The 12,760-nt window shown below is 46.1% G+C and overlaps 1 protein-coding gene across 3 annotated transcripts in view; it reads left to right on the top strand.

Moving 5' to 3' along the window:
* Positions 1–12,760, top strand: part of RPS6KA2 (ribosomal protein S6 kinase A2) — a gene marked incomplete at its 5' end in the record, with an annotated part of 372,896 nt that overhangs the window by 268,179 nt on the left and 91,957 nt on the right. The window lies entirely within an intron of this gene.

A 12,760-nucleotide genomic window follows, 5' to 3' on the forward strand; every position in this document is an offset into this window, starting at 1 on the left:
ACTGATAATGACAGTGATGCTGTATTTACCCTGCGTGTAATCTCTGATTTCTCCAAGAAGTGTTTGCAGGTCAGCTGCTTCTCTCAAACAGCCTCACAAGTCACTGGGTAACAATCAGCTTGAGTCAGATGAAACCCATCTATTGTGGAGTAAAATTTTAATGGCCCGGCAGGGGATCCTTGGATTCTCAGTCTCTGGTGCTTTGTGAACCGTGGCCCTGCTGATCGCAGGGAGCTGCATGGCAACAAGGCCACTGTACCCTGTAAACCAATTCAGTTTGTCACCTCACTTGACATACTTCACCTGTGCTCATGCCTGTTTGGAAATCTGCAACTTTGGCTCGTAGTGGCAAAAGCTAACATGTGTGTGGAGTTCACCAGTTAGCTTCATTCCATTTGAGGGGATCACTTGGGGCCGAGTTCTCGCAGCTCTGACAGCTCCACCCTCGGGGGTGGAGGGCATGGTGATGTGGATGGACTGGTGGGGGCATTTGAAAACTTTAAGACGTATCTGATTTTTTTAGCAGAATGTTTTATAATTTTTTTAAATGTCAACTAAGTTGGTTTTAGAAAAAAGAAGAGGGATGATTACTCAGCTAACTTCTTTGAATGAGATTTGTGGCCAAAAGTTTCATCTTTTCAAAAATTTGGAAACCTGATAAAAGCACATTATCACTGAAATTGTTTAAGCTTAATTCTGAAGTTCATGACTGTTTTCTGTCTGGATTCTGTTTGTAAGAATCTTCGGGGGCTTCCCTGGTGGCGCAGTGGTTGAGAGTCCGCCTGCCAATACAGGGGACACGGGTTCGAGCCCTGGTCTGGGAAGATCCCACATGCCGCGGAGCAACTGGGCCCATGAGCCACAACTACTGAGCCTGCGTGTCTGGAGCCTGTGCTCCGCAACAAGAGAGGCCCGCACACCGCGATGAAGAGTGGTCCCCGCTTGCCGCAACTAGAGAAAGCCCTCGCGCAGAAACGAAGACCCAACACAGCCATAAATAAATAAATTTAAAAAAAAATGCAAACCTTTAAAAAAAAAGAATCTTCAGGATAAGAAAGGGGATACAGCCAGGGCTAGCTCCATGTCACGTGTGTTCTGAGACTCTGATAGCCAAATTGGCAGTCTTCTCTAAGGATATTTGGGACGATCTACTTTTAGCAGGAAAAATGGTTGAGACCAGAGTGTTGACAGTAGTTCTCGTCTGTTGCCCTAAGCATCGCCCTCATGCGTTGGCCTTGTATGGGGGATGCCACTCACGTGGAAACGCCCCTCGAAGATTTAGGGATTATTAATCCAACACACATACACATTACAAAAGTGACTACAGTTGATTTTGCTTAGATTACTACTAATGACTGTTGAAGAAAAAAAATTTAAACCCTTCATATTTATATCTATGAAACTATTTAAGAGAAATAAATTTATCACACAAGTCATTTTGTCTAATACGCCATAGCAGACAGTCATCTCTAATTTCACTTTTAAACCTTTTTTCCTCATTTTTCAGTTTCCAGTAAATTCATACCACCCACCTCCCAGGAAAAAATTCTATTAACTCCCTGGCCGCCCGCCAGGCTGGGAAGTTTGTGTTGGTCTCTGCGTTGCACTTTCTTATGTTTACCATCTGTGCCCTGATTGGAAATACTGTATTCGTCCACAAGATGAACCTTGCAGGTTGAGTTTAAAAATTTTAATAGCTTTAAAAACACCGAGCCCTTCTTTCTGACCAAATGGTAGGTTTATTCTTCGCATCCAGAAAATGTATCCAAATTCTTTCATGTTGGCTTCCATCGTTTTGTATTCTTGCAGCAAGTTATTTGATCTTATCTGCTTTTCAAAACTCACAGTTCATTTTGCATAAACTTTCCATTGTATTTCAGTTTAGCTGGATAGGATAGCAGTGGGTGAATATAGGAATCCCACATCGATGGTTAACGAGGTGGCTTTATTGATTTAAATTTCCTTATATGGAAGCCTGAGTCTTCTTGCTCACGTTTACATTTCTCTATAAAAGATTTAGAAAACAAAGGAAAGAAAAGTAATCACTTATACTTCTCTAGTATTGTCACTGTAAACTTCCTGATGTATCTCCCATTAATCTTTTTCCGACAGCTCTTTTAAATGTCAATATAGTGATCATATACATAAAATTTATTTACTGCCTTCTTTAATGTAAAATCTTATAACAAGGCTCTTGCAACATTGCAAGTAGACTTCAAAATCACTTTTTAAAAATATTTTATTCTGAAATAATTATAAAATAACAGAAAGTTATAGAAACTAGTACAGAGGTCCTATCTGCCCTTCCCCCAGTTCCTCCACTGGTAATATCTTGTATAACCATACTACAGTATAAAAACCAGGAGTTTGACACTTGATGCAATCAACAGAACTTATGCAGATTTCACCAGTGTTACATGTACTCTTGTGTGTGTGTGTGTGGTTCTTTGCAGCTTCATCACACGTGTAGATTCACGTAACCTGCACCACAATCAAGACAGAACTTTTCCATCTCCACAGAGATCCCTCCTGTTACTCTTCTATGCAATACACACACATGCACACGCGCACGCAGTCCCTTACCTCTGGCAACCACTAATCTCCTCTTTTTCTCTAAGATTTGATCATTTCAAGATGTTATAAAGGGCTTCCCTGGTGGCGCAGCGGTTAAGAATCTGCCTGCCAATGCAGGGGACACGGGTTCGAGCCCTGGTCCGGGAAGATCCCACATGCTGCGGAGCAACTAAGCCCGTGCGCCACAACTACTGAGCCTGCACTCTAGAGCCCACGAGCCACAACTACTGAAGCCCGTGCGCCTAGAGCCTGTGCTCCACTACAAGAGAAGCCACCGCAATGAGAAGCCCGCACACCGCAATGAAGAGTAACCCACAGCAACTAGAGAAAAGCCCGCGCGCAGCAACAAAGACCCAAGGCGGCCAAGAAAAAAAAAAAAAAGATGTTATACAAATGGGAATCATATTGTTGATGAAAAATTAATCAATAGTCAATCTAAGAAAGAAATGGAAATTTTAACTTGAGCCAATCTGAGGATTATTACCCTAGAGACAGTCTCTTAGAGGGCTCTGAGGACTGTTCTGAAGAGGTAAAGGGGAGGCCAGTATATACGTGATTTTGACAAAGGGGGTGCAGGCAATCAAGCACACATCTTGATAGAAGGTTACTGCTACGTACAAGGAAAAGACATCTTAGTTAATGGTTTCAGTGCTTTTGTAAGTATGGGAAGATGCAAGAATCCAGGTTCATAAAAAATTTCTCCTGAGAATATCTAACTTTCTGAGGGCCGGTTCTGCCCGTTTTCCCAGAGCACAGAGTGCCTCATCCTTACCTTTGTTCTGAATTCCTTTCAGCGTGTCTTGTAGGTCAGCAACTGCAGTGGCTAATGATTTGATTCTTGTAGAACTGGATGGTAGGCAACAGTCTTTATTTTGCAATCCCTTCCCTTTCAGGCTTAGTTTTGACCAAGATTTGGGAGGCATTTCCTGACCCATTTGCCCCAAGGCGCTAGGAATGCTCATCCCCAGGTCAGGGGAGGATTTTGTCGAGGGGTCACTCCATGTGCTGTTACTGGACTAGGCCCTGTTAACAGCAGCCAAAAGCCTGTGGACCACCTGTCTTACTGGTCTGCTATGGTCCAGGAAACAGTGCCCTCTTGTTGCTTCTTCCCAAATCTAGAGTTAACACTGTTACAATCATTGATCTTGTAGGACTATATGTTAGATTAATCCTTTCAAGTCACCTAATCATTGTTATTTTTATCTGAGGCTCAGTCACACATTTGGTAATGCAAGAACCAATAATCTTGTAAAAGAGGCAGAATACAAGTAATATAACTGGTAACATTAATAAGGTCATAAGTAGGTATTTAAGCTAAGAACTTCCCTTAGGTGTGGCCCAGGTTGTTTTACCAGACTGCTCTGCACCAATCACTACCTTTAAAGGAATCGATGTATTGGCATTGGACGTAAGGCTTGTCTGCACGTACAAGCCTAGTGGTGGCTGATCGTGACCCCTTACAGTATTGAGGAAAGAGTGCTATCTTCTAAGGAGTTGTATGTCTGACACAGAAGGAGTAAATTTGATCTTCATGGCTGAGCTGGTATTACTGCCATTGGGGAGGTCTGGTTAATGTATAATGCAGATGCACAGAGCAAACTAGAGGGGAGGGAGGAGGCCCAAACAGGCAGAGAAAACGTTTTATGTTTACATTTTTCTTGTCTTGCCTCAAAATAGGAATTTTTATTTCATCAGTATAAATATAATCTTTTGAGATTGGCTTTTTTCACTCAGCATCATTCGGCGGAGACTCCCTCATGTCGTGTGTATCGGTAGTTTGTCCCTTTTTATTGTTGCCGGATGATGTGTCCCAGTTTGCTTAAGCATTTAAGTTAGAGGGCATCTGGGTTGTTTCCTGTTTGGGTGTAAGGCTGCTGTGAACTGTCACCTTCAGGTTTTTGTGTGAACCTACTCTTATTTCTCTGGGATGAATGTGCGAGAATGCAATTACTGGGTTGTACGGTAAGTTCGTGTTTCATTTTGTAAGAAGCTGCCTGACTGTTTTCCAGCAGCTGATCCATTTTCCATTCCCACCAGCCGTGGATGAGAGATCCAGTTTCCCTGTATCCTCACCAGCGTTTGATGTTATCACTATATTTTCTATTTTAGCCACTGATAGGTGTGTAGTGATATCTTACGGTGGTTTTGCCTTTCTCTCATGGCTAATGATGTTGAATATATTTTCAGGTGCTTGTTTGCCATTTGTATATCTTCTTTGGCGAAATGACTGTTTATCTCTTTTACCCATTTTCTAATTGGATTATTTGTTTTGTTTTATTGTTCAGTTTTGAGAATTTTTATTTGTTATAGCTACAAGACCTTTGTTGCATAAGTGGTTTGCAGGTGTTTTCTTCCAGGCTATAGCTTCTCTTTTCATCTTCTTAGCAGAGTCTTTGCAGAACAAAAGTTTTAAATTTTGATTAAGTTCAATTTACTGATTTTTCCTTCTCTGGATCATGCTTTGGAGATCATATCTAAGAATTTTCCCCTTATTCCTAGGTCCTGAAGCTTTTCTCCTAAAAGTTTTATGTTTTACATTTAAGTCTGTGATCCATTTTCAGTTCATTGTATAAAACGGGATTTAGGTCTGTTTTTTTTTTGTTTTTTGTTTTGCCTCGGAGGTCCAGTGCTCCAACACCATTTGTTGAAAAGACTCTCCTTCCTCCATTGAATTTCTTCTTCAACCCTCTCAAAAATCAGTTGGGTGTATTTGAATGGGATGGGTTCACGCCCAGGCTCTCTGTTTTGTTCCGTTAGTCTGTGTGTCTGTCCTTCCACCAGTACCTCACCGTCTTGATTACTGTAGCTACATTGTAAGCTTTAACATCAGTAAAGTGATTCCTCCCACTTTATTATTCTTTTTGAAAATTGTTTTTAGGGATTCTAGGTCATTTGCATTTCCATATAAATTTTATTTTTATTTTTTTATACATCTTTATTAGAGTATAATTGCTTCACAATGCTGTGTTAGTTTCTGTTGTACAACAAAGTGAATCAGCCATGTGCATACATATATCCTATGGAGGTTCCTTAAAAAAACTAAAATAGAACTACCATATGACCCAGCAATCCCACTACTGGGCATATGCCCTGAGAAAACCATAATTCAAAAGGAGTCATGTACCGCAATGTTCATTGCAGCTCTGTTTACAATAGCCAGGACATGGAAGCAACCTAAGTGTCCATCAACAGATGAATGGATAAAGAAGATGTGGCACATATATACAATGGAATATTACTCAGCCATAAAGAGGAACGAAATTGAGTTATTTGTAGTGAGGTGAATGGACCTAGAGACTGTCATACAGAGTGAAGTAAGTCAGAAGGAGAAAAACAAATACTGTATGCGAACGCATATATATGGAATCCATATAAATTTTAGAGTAAGCTTATCTATATCTACAAAAAGCCTTGTTCAGATTTTGATGGGAATTGCGTTATACCTACAGATCGATGTTTGGAGAATTATACTCTTCACTGAGTCTTCCAATCTGTGAACATGAATGTCCCTTCATTTTTTTACCTCTTCTCTGATTTCGTTCAGTCGCGTTCAGTAATTTTCAGCACACAGATACTGTACGTGTTTTGTTAGTTTTCTCCTAAGTATTTCATTATTCTGGGAGCAACTGTAAATGGTGTAATCACTTTTAATGCCTTTGTAAAATTTCATTTGGTGGATGTCATCATTTACTTAATTCTTCCACTGTTTGCTGGACATTTAAATTGTTTCTCATTTCTTCACTCTTATTAAAAACAACATTGTAACAAACAGCTTTCCATATTCAGATTGTTTTGATAAAGTCTGAGGAGTGAGATCCCTGGGTCGGACGGTGTGAGCGTGCGTGCCTCTTGGTGACCGTGGAGTTTGTGTGTGAATAAAAGCAGGCTTCCTGCTTAGTGCCCACTGGTCTGCCCAGCTGTCCAGTGAGACCGGTGGCTTTCTGTTCATAGTGGCATATATTTTTCCAAGACGTGGACTCAGTGGTTTTTAGATCCTTTCCTGCCTTGTGACTGATTACTCTCTGTCAAAATATAAAATTCTTTGTAGGGCACAGTCATTGTTTTCCCAAACGCATGACCTCATCCTGCACAGTTGCCCACATGTTAAACTGTGCTGCCATCATTCCACTCACCCAAGTGGCGGCTTATGATCCTTTTGCAAGTTATTCCCATTTGCTAAGATGTTACCAGTTTGAATAATTCATCCTTATCTACACCCCACAGATTCTGCTTTGTCCGCCCTCATGCAGATCACAAACATGCCTGCTCATGAGAGGGGCACCAACATCACTTTTTTTTTTTTAATGAATTTATTTGTTTATTTATTTTTATTTTTGGCTGCGTTGGGTCTTCATTGCTGCGCGCAGGCTTTCTCTAGTTGCGGCGAGTGGGGGCTACTCTTCGTTGCAGTGCGTGGGCTTCTCATTGCGGTGGCTTCTCTTGTTGCAGAGCACGGGCTCTAGGCGCACAGGCTTCAGTAGTTGTGGCACACGGGCCCAGTAGTTGTGGCTCACAGGCTCTAGAGCACAGGCTCAGTAGTTGTGGCGCACGGGCTTAGATGCTCTGTGGCATGTGGGATCTTCCCGGACCAGGGCTCGAACCCGTGTCCCCTGCATTGGCAGGCAGATTCTTTGAGGAAGAAGTGATCCCTACTTTGAGGAAGGGCTATAAATATAGATATTCCAGCATAAGACTTTCCCAATCATAGCGATCAGTTTTAGTAACTGTTGCTGTGTGTTTGTTGCACCATTATAAAAAGCCTGTTACTTTAGCAGTGTTTTCTTTGCAGAAACCAAATGGCCCTTCTCCACATAAGTGTTGCTTAGAGATGCCTAATCAGTGCCTGCCCACTGGACACGAGTGTGCAGTGTACTGGGCTGTGGTACTCGAGCCAGGTGTCTTCAGAGGACGTCTGAGTGATTGGATGGATACAGCTCAGAGCTTTCGCTATAGTTTGGTGTTTACCCTTGAGTCACTGTTTATGCCTAGTGTGCCAGTGGGCGCTGGAGGATCTGTACTTTCGTTACAATCTGTACCTTTGACTTAAATGTTCCCATGCACAGATTTTCAGTGATGCTCTTCCCGGTAGAGCAAGAAAAACACAAACAATCCACTGGACTTTGAATGTTCACATTATCTTTGAGAATATTCTTGCCCTTTTGAACATTCCTACCTACCATCTGACGACCAGCTTCGAATGCAAAGAAATTCTTACGGATGGTTCTGGAGGACCTTTGGTTTCATACCTGAAGAGAAAAATAAATGAAACCTTTGTAATGATGCTGGTAGATGTTCTGCCGCTAATTACGTGTCCCTATGAGTCGGTCACCTTTTACTAGAGAAGGAGCACGAGCTGGCCTCATGCAATAGTGAGAATTGACGTCCAGCTGTCTGTACAGGTGGCTCAGCCCATTTTTGTTGTGGAGAGAGCACAGTTGTGAGCGGGGAATGCTGGGCCTTCCGCTGACAATAGATGCAGAGACTTGGAACAGAAAACAGCCTGGCAGGAGGGACGCATCCCACGGACACAGAGTCCCTGACACCAGCTGACTCAGCATGTCCTCACCTCTGTCAGAAACATCACAGTTTTCAACAACTTGTTCTGATAGAGATATTTACCGAAATGTTGATTTTGAAAAAAAAAATTGGATATCAAGTCAGAAATACATAAATAATTAAGTCTTGGAGATGATGATATTCAGATAAGTGAAATTTTCCCTTTTCTGGAAACAAACATGAAGCTGGCCCAGTCGATCTCACTGGGATGAGACTATAGTTACACCGATAGTGGGTGATCGTCGCGGAGGTTTTTCGTTTGAGAATTTCAAGCCCACGTTGTCAGCTTTTCTTAACTCTCGGTGCAGCCTCTCTCTCTCTCACACCACACATCTCAGATCCGAAGTGACAATGTTCTGAGTCTGAGGACGGATGGGAAAGGGTGATAATTGCCTGTTCGGTGCACGGCAGGCAGGCAGCCTGGTATCATTTTATCACCCTCTTTACTCGGCACTATTTTTAATGTTGTACTAAAGAATAAAGACTCAGCCCCGTCAGCACACACCCACTGCCCCAGGACAGACACTGTCCCCATACAGAGCTGTGTATCCCGTAAGGAAGCTTCTCTGCGGCGGGACCTAGCGACATACGTTTCCATCCACAGTTTTGAGGCTCTTTGGCGATTCCTCAGTGCCTCTTGACAAATGCAGATAACGACTTCCTCATCCTTGTGCAAAGTGACTCTTTACAAAGCACATCCTTAAAGGTGGCTTTCCAGATGAGATGGAAATTGTCAATGGCCGCATCTAGAACCTGCGCCTGAAACACCACACCCAGGTACCAGGGCCTCTGTCACTGCACAGCTCACGTTCCACAGAACGTTGCTTTCTCAGGGGGCTCAAGGATTGATGGAACTTACTAGAATTAACCCACCTGAGGGTCGTCGAGGTGTCAGAACCTGGGAGCCTGCAGCCCGTGTGCTTGTGGGGCGCCTGTGTCCTCCCCTTTCTGTGCAAGAGGCCCCTGCAGAAACGCTGTTCCATCTGCCCGCCACCGCTATAGTCACAGCTTCCAGGGCGTCCAATTTGCATAGACTGTGATTTATAAAAATACCAGCAGACCGAGAGGCTTTCAGAAGGATGGAAGGGAAGATAATTTGAGGGAACGACAGGCAATGAGGGCAAAGAAAGAAGCCGTGAGGGGTGGCACTTTCATTTAAAAACAGAGGGAAAAGTCCACCTTGCCTTTAATAACAAAACTAATAAAAGGGAGGTAGAGGGCAAAAGTCTGGATGGGAAGGAAAAGCCAGAGAATAAATATGAGACACGTCTTGGTTGTTTCTCCTCCCCTCTCCTCTGAGTTTCTTCAGTTCCCCCTGCTGTGATGTATGAGTCCCAAGTTCAGCCCAGTTCAGACCCTGAGGGGCTTCAGGAGCAGCTCAAGGTTTCTCTCTGAAGGTGGACACGCCTGGCTGGTTGTCCCTGCGTGTGAGTTACTGCCGTGAGTGCCCTGGGGGCTGGGTCACTTTCTTTGGTAGAAAAAGGGAAAATGCCGTTCCAAGATGCATGAGAAAAGAGTGCCCTGTGTGCACTGCCCGATCCGTCCCTCGGGGAGATGCAGCACCCAGGCGGGCATTGCACCAGGTGGGTCTGCGGTTCAGGCCCTGGACCTCGCCCCACGCCCCCCGCCCCGGTGGACCCCAGGCAGGGGCCACCGCTCCGCGCATCGTCCTTCTCCGGAATCTCAGAGCCGCTGCCTCCGGCCTCTGGTTTCCTCCAGCGTTTTCCTTTTTCGTTCCCTTGCTCCCGTGCCTTCACGCAGGGTTTGTTCTTCTTCCGTGGGCCGTCCTTGTTCTGTCTAGAGGCCAGCAAGTGCCCGTAGAACCAGCTGGAGTCCCACTCTCGTTGGGGAAGTGTCGCCATCCTAAATGCCTTAGCTTATATTTAGCCCTTTGGAAACGGAGTGGAAACTTTCAGTAGAAATAGTTTCCCGAGGAACCGATTGGACCAGTGCAGCTGGCCCTGTAACTGCATCTCACGTTTGCTCACGCCAGCGGGAGCAGACACACTGGCGGGGACGTGTGAAGGGCAATTTAAGGAGCAGAGAGGAGTCTGCAGTGCGTGACCCACCGCGTCTCAGAAGCTTCCTCGGGCGGGTGGGAGCAGAAGCCGCGCTGCCCGGAGCCTGCGTCCCGTCCGGGCGCCGGGAGGTCGGGATCCGCTTGTGGCTCGGCCCCTGGGTTCCCTTGGAGAAGCCACCGGACCTGCCTGGAGGGAGGTGGTTCCTCTGGCTCTGAGTCTGAGGCTCACGCCTGGTCCTTCTGCCTTGTGTCATAACGTGTGCACGGCCGTCTCCTCGGGGGTCTTTGTAGTGAATGGCCTGTGTCGTTGGTTCTGGACGCTTTACTGGGGTGGGCTGCGCCTCCCCGAGGGACTTTTCAAGGGTCCCCGGTCTTCACTCCCTGGAAGAGACAGATGAGCTACTTGGCGACTTCTCTCCACTTTCAAAGCATTTCTGAACTTTGTTCCTAGCAGTACGGTGGGCTAGCTGTGGTGAGCCCTCTTGCTAAAAACAATTGAAAGTATGGATAAAATACCTCTTCTAAACAGTTAAATGCATTGACGAGCTGGGAGGTGGTAGGAAATACCCAGAGGCCATGCCCCGGGTCAGAGCAGCTGACAGGGCAGAGGGCCGGCGACAAATGCCAGGCTTGGCCCGTAGCCCTCCCCGCTGCCCGCATCGAGCGGAGGCCCCGGGAGGCTCCCGGCCCCTGAGGTCCCCCCGACTACACGCGCACTCAGGACCTCACCTGGGCGGAGCCTCACATCTGGAGCTCTGGGGGCAGATCCAGACTTGAGAGCTGCCGGCGTTCAGACGGTAGCACAAAGCCCCGAGGCAGGACTAGGTCCCGAGGGGGGATGACGGGGAGGAAGAGCCGGGGTCCAGGGGACGTTGGGAGACAGGGGGATAAGGAGACGGGAGAGAGGGGGGTGTCGGGAGCCCCGGGGGGCGTGATGTCCCGGAATCCAAGTGAGGGAAGTGTTTCGAGGAAGACGGGGTGATGGATGGTGCCCAGTGCGGCGGACCCTGAGGTCTGACCCCTGGGTTGAGCCCCGTGGAGGGTCTTGATGACTTGACGAGGTGGAGAGAGTGGGTGGCGGTGGGTTGACGAGGTGGAGAGAGTGGGTGGCGGTGGGTTGACGAGGTGGAGAGAGTGGGTGGCGGTGGGTGTGAGAGAGGAGAGGAGGGAAGTGGGGCAGCGAGTGTGGAAATCCCTTCAAAGAGCTGGTGGGCGGCGGTGGGACCACGCAGTCCGTGTTTCCTGAGAAGGATGCGGACAGGACAGCCTGTTTGTGTCCTGCAGGGAACCACCCTGCAGGACGGGGAGTGGGGCTCCAGCTGAAGCCCCGTCCTTCGCAGAGATTCCAGGCTCCGTAGACCCGCCCGAGGCCTGGAATCTGCATTTTTAACGAGTTCCCTGGTGGTCCTGATGCAGGGGCGCCAAGGGCACAGCCTCTGGAACAAGATGTCATTCCCCGGCGAGGGCGCCCTGTTTCGGGGTCTAGAAGAGGGAGCTGTGGTGCCCTGATGGGAGATGCCTCGAGATGTCGGCCTCTGCTGACCTGAGCTCCCGGCGGGACCCCTGAAAGCCAGGCTGCAGTTCTCCAGCCACCGCTGCGTTAACAGCGCCCGGAGTGGGACGGGGTTAGCCTGGCAGGACTTGGTCGGAGCGAGTCAGAGTTTCGGTGATTTCCTTGTTCTTTTCTGCACTTTCACGAGTCACCTGTTTAATAACTTATTCTTTGCTCTTTCTGAGAAGTGATATCCTGCATGCAAATCAGTGATTTCTAGAATGACCTGTCCCCCTTTTTTGGAGACAAAGCTAACACTTGCCCAATTTTTATTTTCTACGTCTTTGTCATTAATATTTCACAACTTTTTTTTTTTTAACCTCTTTATTGGAGTATAATTGCTTTACAATGGAGTGTTAGTTTCTGCTGTATAACAAAGTGAATCAGCTATACGTATACATATATCCCCATATCTCCTCCCACTTGCGTCTCCCTCCCACCCTCCCTATCCCACCCCTCTAGGTGGTCACAGAGCACCGAGCTGATCTCCCTGTGCTATGCGGCTGCTTCCCACTAGCTATCTATTTTGCATTTGGTAGTGTATATATGTCCATGCCACTCTCTCACTTCGTCCCAGCTTACCCTTCCCCCTCCCCGTGTCCTCAAGTCCATTCTCTACATCTGCATCTTTATTCCTGTCCTGCCGCTAGGTTCATAAGAACCTTTTTTTTTTTTTCTAGATTCCATATATATGTGTTAGCATACTGTATTTGTTTTTCTCTTTCTGACTTACTTCACTCTGTATGACAGACTCTAGGTCCATCCACCTCACTACAAATAACTCAATTTCGTTTCTTTTTATGGCTGAGTAATATTCCATTGTATATATGTGCCACATCTTCTTTATCCATTCATCTGTCGATGGACACTTAGGTTGCTTCCATGTCCTGGCTATTGTAAATAGAGCTGCAATGAACGTTGAATATTTCACAACTTTTAATCTGCGTTTACTTTTCATAAATATTCTCCCTTTAATGACACGAAAAGCGGATGATTCAGAACAGAGGAAATTACCTTCCCAGGTGACTTCGGTGCGGGCAGAGCATGGAGGGCACTGC

The sequence above is a fragment of the Balaenoptera borealis genome (genome assembly GCF_965194805.1).
Source record: "Balaenoptera borealis genome assembly, chromosome: 9".
Classification (NCBI taxonomy): domain Eukaryota; kingdom Metazoa; phylum Chordata; class Mammalia; order Artiodactyla; family Balaenopteridae; genus Balaenoptera; species Balaenoptera borealis.